Source organism: Elephantulus edwardii, unplaced genomic scaffold, assembly GCF_000299155.1.
Source record: "Elephantulus edwardii isolate Elephantulus edwardi_28Jun2011 unplaced genomic scaffold, EleEdw1.0 scaffold00153, whole genome shotgun sequence".
Lineage (NCBI taxonomy): Eukaryota > Metazoa > Chordata > Mammalia > Macroscelidea > Macroscelididae > Elephantulus > Elephantulus edwardii.
In genome coordinates, this window is record NW_006399903.1 from 2,434,073 (window position 1) to 2,440,911 (window position 6,839).

The 6,839-nt window shown below is 39.3% G+C and overlaps 1 pseudogene; it reads right to left on the reverse strand.

The window, feature by feature from the left end:
• Positions 1 to 3,783: 3,783 nt before the first annotated feature.
• LOC102867199 lies at positions 3,784 to 4,274 on the reverse strand (annotated as a pseudogene).
• Between the last annotated feature and the right edge of the window lie 2,565 nt (positions 4,275 to 6,839).

Here is a 6,839-nt window from a genome sequence, read left to right on the forward strand (position 1 = left end):
CTGGGTTTTTCTGATAACATATTCACTGAAATGAAAATGATGCCTTCAGATGGATGCCTTTTTTCACCTACTATAGTCAAGAGACTGTCATATTCTTCACGGATTGTGTTGTTTTTTTTTGAATTGTGATTTTAATGGAAGTTTACAGAAAAGTTTGATTTTTTATTCGTTCATTGTTACATATTTTCATCCCTACCACTCCCCAGTTCACTTAAAAAAAAACAACAACCCATTCCTTGCTTTATAATTTCTTCCTTCATACCGACCCTTCCCCTATTCTACTTTGCTATGCACCTCTTATTCTGGACTGTTGTCATACAAATAATGCCTAATCATATATTCCTTTTAAATATTTTTTCCTTCATCTGTTCCAATACAGTGTCTATTATTTATTCCCCCTTTTTTTGTTTTTTTCTTTTTTTTAACTTTTGTTTTTTTTTTTTTTCTTTTTTTGTAATTTTTTTAATTTTTTTTTTCCCTTTTTTTGTTTTTTTCAATATGTATTTTTTATTTTATTCTGATTTATTTTCAAAGTTTGTCTACACTATTTTTCTTACAAGAGTCTTCCCATTTCCTTCACCCCACCCACCCTTTGAATTGTGCAACCCTATGACTAACACCCTATACCCCTGCATCCTCACCCCTCTATTTCTACTGTTCCCCCCACCTTGGATCCTCATACTCATTCTACAATAACTGTTTTAAACCATATTTGTCCTTGTGGAACTGAGTTAGTTTACTCACCATAATACTATCCAGTCCCTACCAAGTTAGGTAGTAATATACAAAATTATTGTTCTTGCATGCTGCGTAGTATTCCATTGTGTGAAGGTACCACAACTTCTCAATTTGTTCGTTTGTTGTTGGACATCTGGGCTGTTTCCATGTTCTTGCAATGATGAATAATGCTAGTATGAACATTGGTGGACAAGTTTCTGTTTGAGCCTCAGTTCTCATTTTCTTGGGGTGTATTCCAAACAATGGAATAGCTGGTTTATATGGAATTTCTATGTTCAGCTTTTTGAAGAAGTGCCAAACTGCCTTCCAGAGTGGTTGTACTATTGTACAATCCCACCAACAATGTATATAAGAGTTCCTACTTACAGGGAACAAACATTTGGCAATACTGTCTCAGACAAGAGTCTCATAATGAAAGTTTATAGAATACTTTTGGGCCTCCACAAGAAAAAAGTCTGATAACCCAATACAAAATGGGAAAAATACATGGAAAGAATGTTCACAGAGGAATATATTCAAATGGCCAACAGACATATGAAGAAATGTTCCGAATCATTGGCAATAAGAGAAATGCAAATCAAAACCACAATGAGATACAATCTCATTTCAGCAGCAGTGGCAAAGTTCAACAGGACAGCAAGTAATAACTGTCAGAGAGGATGTGACAAGATAGGAATTGTTTTACCAAGAGCACTTCTGAAACAAACTGTGATAAAGAATTGCTATTCCCCAGTGGTGAGCCAGTGTACAACTGATTCCAACAACTTCTGGAATCATGTCTCTACTTCATTCTAACAACAATAAAAGCCTATAGTGTATTTAAACTTGAGAAGTAAATTGTGTCTTCTTTGCTCTTTTTCAATTTCTTCTTGTCTCCTCTAAGACCTTCATCTCTTTCCTTGCCCCTCTAGGGACATCTCAATGAGCTAATGATCTATAAACTCAAAACCAGAAACTCATGCCTTCATCCTCTCATCCTGTTTGTGTATTTGCACATGTTCTGGTGTGGGTATGCATTCAAGTTCATCATATTGAGTCTTCCTATCCATGAGCAGGGGATATTCTTCTGCTTCTCAAGGTTTCTTTCTGTTTCTTGCAGTAATGTTTTGTAATTTTCCTTGAATAGATCCTTTGTGTTTCTGGTTAGATTTACTCCCGAGTATTTAATCTTTGTTTTTCTTAGCTCCAACTCTGTATTCTCTTTGTCATTGTAGAGAAATCCAACTGATTTTTGTATGTTGATCTTATATCCTGCTCCTTTGCTAAATTGGTCAATTATTTCCAGTAGGGTTTTTTTGCTGAGTCTTTGGGGTTTTCTAAGTATACTAGCATATCATCTGCATATAGATAATTTTACCTTCTCTTTGCCAATTTGGATACCTCTTATTTCCTTCTCTTGTCTTATTGTGATCACTAAGACTTCCAGTACAATAGTGAGTAAGAGAAGTGATAGTGGGCATCCTTGCCTAGTTCCTATACTTAAAGGGAATGCCTTTAATCTCTCTCCGTTGAGAACAATATGTTCAGCTTTTTGAGGAAGTGCCAAACTGCCTTCTAGAATGATTGTACCATTTTACGGTCCCACCAACAATGTGTAAGGATTCCTTTCTTGCTACATCCTCTCTAACATTTATTACTTGCTGCCCTGTTTAACTTTGGCACTGTTACTGGAGTGAGATGGTACTTACTGTGGTTTTTATTTGCATCTCTTATTGCCAGTGATTTGGAGCATTTCTTCCTGTGTCTGTTAGCCATTCAAATATCTTCCTTCCTCTGTGAAAATTTTTTCCATGTTTTTTGCCCATTTTGTAATTGGGTTATCAGTCTTTTTCTTGTGGAGGCTCAGGTATTCTGTAAACTTTTGTCATAAGACTCTTGTCTGAGATGGTATTACCATTCTCACACTTCTTGACACACAAGAGCCCATTGAAGCAGTTAACACATCAATCCACCTGGTCGAGGGTCTTCCTCCATGTTTTCAAACTTCCACTTTTGCCAAAGCATGTCCCTCTCCGAAGAATAGTGCCCTCTAAGCAACATGCGCAAAAATATGTGAGGCATAGCCTCTTCATTCTTGCCTCCAAAGAGCACTCTGGTTCCACCCACCATCTCCAAAACGTATTTGTTTGTTCTTTGGCCATCCATGGGATGTTAAGTGCTCTTCTCCAACACCACAGCTCAAAGGCATCACTTTTTTTCTCAGATGCATAGCAAGGGATTGGAAAGACTATGGTCTGAGTCAGGAACACCTGAAAAAAAGTACAAATTCCTACAGATTGCACTACCAAGCCTCCCGGGGCATATAGTTGTTTTTATGTGTACCGTAGACTCAGAAGTGACCCGTAGCTGACCCTCTGACAGGTTTTCAGAGGCATTTAATTGCACAAGAGGAGATTGCCCATCTTCTCCCATGGAGCAGCTGGTGGTCTCAAACTGTGTGCCTTCGGGATTGTAGCATAGTGTCTTGCCACTAGGCCACCAGAGCTCCGTGGATACATAGTAGAGAGTTCTATTATCTGAGCTCTGAGTGAGCTTAATCAGTATGAATTTGCCAACCCAAGGTGAGCAATTCAAATCCACCAGCTCCTCCACTGGAAAAAGAGGGGCAATCTCCTCCCACGTGACTTACAACCTCTATTGTCTGCTATATACCACCTCCACCACCACTGTCGATTCCCACTTACAGCAGCCCCCCGCCCCAATCTGGTTTCCAAGGCTGTGACTTTTTTTTTTTCACTGCAAAGGGAAATTTTATTTTACAAATTGTTATTATTAAATGCTACAGAATGTCATCACCTGAAAATGGACCATTGTATGCCTACAATTCACATCTGTAATCATAAATGAGGTTTCATGATTTATGTAAATCCGTGAGATTTAATGAGAAACAGCCATAATAACTGATGTTTCAGACTGCAATGAAGATGTTTTTAATCATCTTTCATAAGCAACCTTATGTAAGTAATAAATCAATCAATTAAAAGTTCCAAGTCTCCAAAGGTGTTTTTAAATATACATAAACACATGGTTACAGATAGGAAAATTTTAAGAAGCATCTTCCATATCCACATCCTCTTGCAATTTCTGTACCATTTTTCTTCCAGCTGCTTTCCTTTGCCTGCAACAGGTGCCCGGATAAGATGAATGTTTTGCTTGACTTCTTTGATATCCTGAGCTTTCTGTAATTCTTTATTTTTCTTTAACCTGTTCATTATAAATGTAGCTTGGCGTTTTTGTTTAATCTCTTCCACTCTCTTCATTGCATCAATAGTTTTATTCCACAGTTCCCACTGGTATTTGACAGGTTCATTTCTACGCTTTTCAAATTCAAATGAATTATCCACTGTAAGTTCTTTACCCGCTGCTTTCCAAAATGCTTTAGTCCACCTGACCTTGCGAGGATTGCACTTCTTTTTAAAGTTTTTATGACATTTGGATTTACAAAATCGGAACACCTTGCAATCGTTGCGGAAAAACATCATGCCGTGGCCGGGGTAGACGGGCCCCGAACAGAAGTAACACTTCTCTATACGCATGTTGACCCCTCGTGAGTCGGCTGTGACTCTTTACAGGAAGAGACTGCTCATCTTCTTTTCACAGAAGAAAAGCCCCTTAGAAGCAAAACTTCATCTCACTTATGTTGGGCATGTTTTCAGTATGCCAGTTTTTGGAGATAGAAAGTATACCAGGTCAGCAAAAGAGAGGAAGACCCTCAATGAGATGGACTGATGCAGTGACTACCACAATGGACTTGACCATGACATGAGGAGGGTGTAGGCTAGGCCAAGATTCAGATCTGTTGTTTATAGGTTGGTTATGAGTAAATTCAATGGCACCCAGCAACAGTAATATATTATAAAGTGAATTTCAGAGTCTCTTATGAAAGCCATTTTGATATTTTCTTTCTTTCCTGTCTTTCTAACAATCATTTGCTTTCTTCTATATAACATATTTCAACCACTTGTCTTCTTGTCTTCTATTGTTGTTAGGTGCCACAGAGTCAACCAGAACTCACAGCTAAGTGCAATTCCCGTGTCTTGTATTTATTGGACAAGGGACATGGGATTTGCTCTGAACAAAAGGATATTAGTGATAAGATATTAGTGGCTAAAACAAGTGCTCGCGGCGGCGGTAGTGGTGGTGGCGGTGGTGGTGGTTGGTGATGGTCAGTGGTGGGTGGTGGTGGCGGTGGTGGTGGTGGTGGTGATGTACTATTGAGTCACCTGAAACTCATAGTGACCCTACAGCAGCTCTGAAGCCTGCCCTGCCCTGAGCCAGTTCACTGAGCCAGTTCACTGACTCCAACACATGTACCCCATTGCCCCAGTTACTCTATCAATCCATCTCTTCTGGAGTCTTACTCTCCTACACTGTCCCTCCACCCTTCCAAGTCTGATGTTCTTCTCCAAGGACCAGTCTCTCCTGGCCACATGTCAAAAGTATGTGAGACAGAGCTTCCAAATCCTAGCCTCCAAGAAGAAACTTGGTTTCACTCTCTCAAAGACTGATGTATTTGTTTTCTTGGTGGTCCATGGTGTGTTCAAGACTCCTCACCACAACTCAAAGGCATTGATTCTTCTTCTGTCATCCTTAGTCATTGTCCAGTTCTTTGATCATAACAAGTAATTGCAAAGATCATTGCCTGGATCTGTTGCACCTTAGTCTCCAGACTGACACCATTGCTTCTCAGTAGTCAGGAGAGATCCCTGACAGCAGATTTTCCAAGTGCAATTTTTCTTTTGATTTCCTGACTGCTGGTGCCAAGAGTGTTGAAATTTGAACTATGACTGCATAGTTGGGCTCACCCACTTGTGCTTCTGCCATCATTATGAGAAAAACGTTTGTATAGCTGCTAGTGGTACAAGGAAGATAAACATGCAATGCCCACCTGGATGTAACTCACCAACAGAGCCAAACCCAGCTAACATCAAGCCAATCCATGCATACCTGTTACCAGGTTTCTAAATTTTAGGGTCATTTGTTAAGACATCAGAACTGGCTTCATCTTGGAATTATATTCCATGTTGACGACTTGCAGCTTTAAGTTCTTGTTCCTCACATCGTATTCTTGAAAGACTAAATAGGTTTCATAATCAGGAGTCAAGTCTTGGTCCTTTGTCTGATTTGTTCTGCTTATCTATGTAAGCAACTGGGAGATGGCACTCAGCAGTGAACTCTCAGTTGCCCAAAGGCTCGTGTGTAAATGTACCACTTTTAATAAATTTCTCATATAGCATCCTGGATTTGTCTAGGCTAATTTTTGGTCTTTCAGCTCCAAGACAACAAACACATAGGATATTTTTTCCCTATGCTATTCCTGGGTTTTTCCTAAGACATTTACCGTATACCATTGTGGTTCCATAGGTAAGTGATACCACTGACATGTCTACAACCACACAGGAGTCAGAGCCAAGATGCTCAACCAGTCCCATTGTTATTGTGCCTCCCATCACTCCCGTATTAAGGTGGTTATAATTTTGTCGCTAGGTACCATCAAGTTGGCTACAACTCATCAGATGGAAAGCCTACCCTATCCAACGCCATGCTCACCATTTCTGATATGTTTGCGCCCACTGACATCGTCACTGTGTCAATTCATCCTGAAGAGAGTCTTCTTTTTCCACCTTTCCCTGCACGATGTCTTTTTGCAAGGACTCATCACTCCAGACAACATGCCCAGAGTATGTGCGATGAAATGACATCATCCTTGCCTCTCGGGAACACCCTGGCTGTACTTACTTCCTCCAAGACGGACCTGTTTGTTGTTTTGCTGGTCAGTTCTCTTCTCCAATACCATTGTTCAAATAACATACATTTTTACTGTTCTGAACATCATCTTTCAAACTCCAAAAATAATGTCTAAACCATAAAAATTATTATAGTATAAATTGCAAATGTGATTTATCTTCATTTTTTAGTAACTTATGGTTACAGTATACTTAGTTAACCTTCTGTTTACCAGCATGGTGAAATAGTACTGCAATTTTTCAACTTCAGTAACTATCCAAAATATTCAATACACAAGGACTCTTAGTGGTAAAAGAATCCCTTGAATAATCACCGGGCTCTAATGGAAAATGGAAAAATCAATGCTGTAAAAA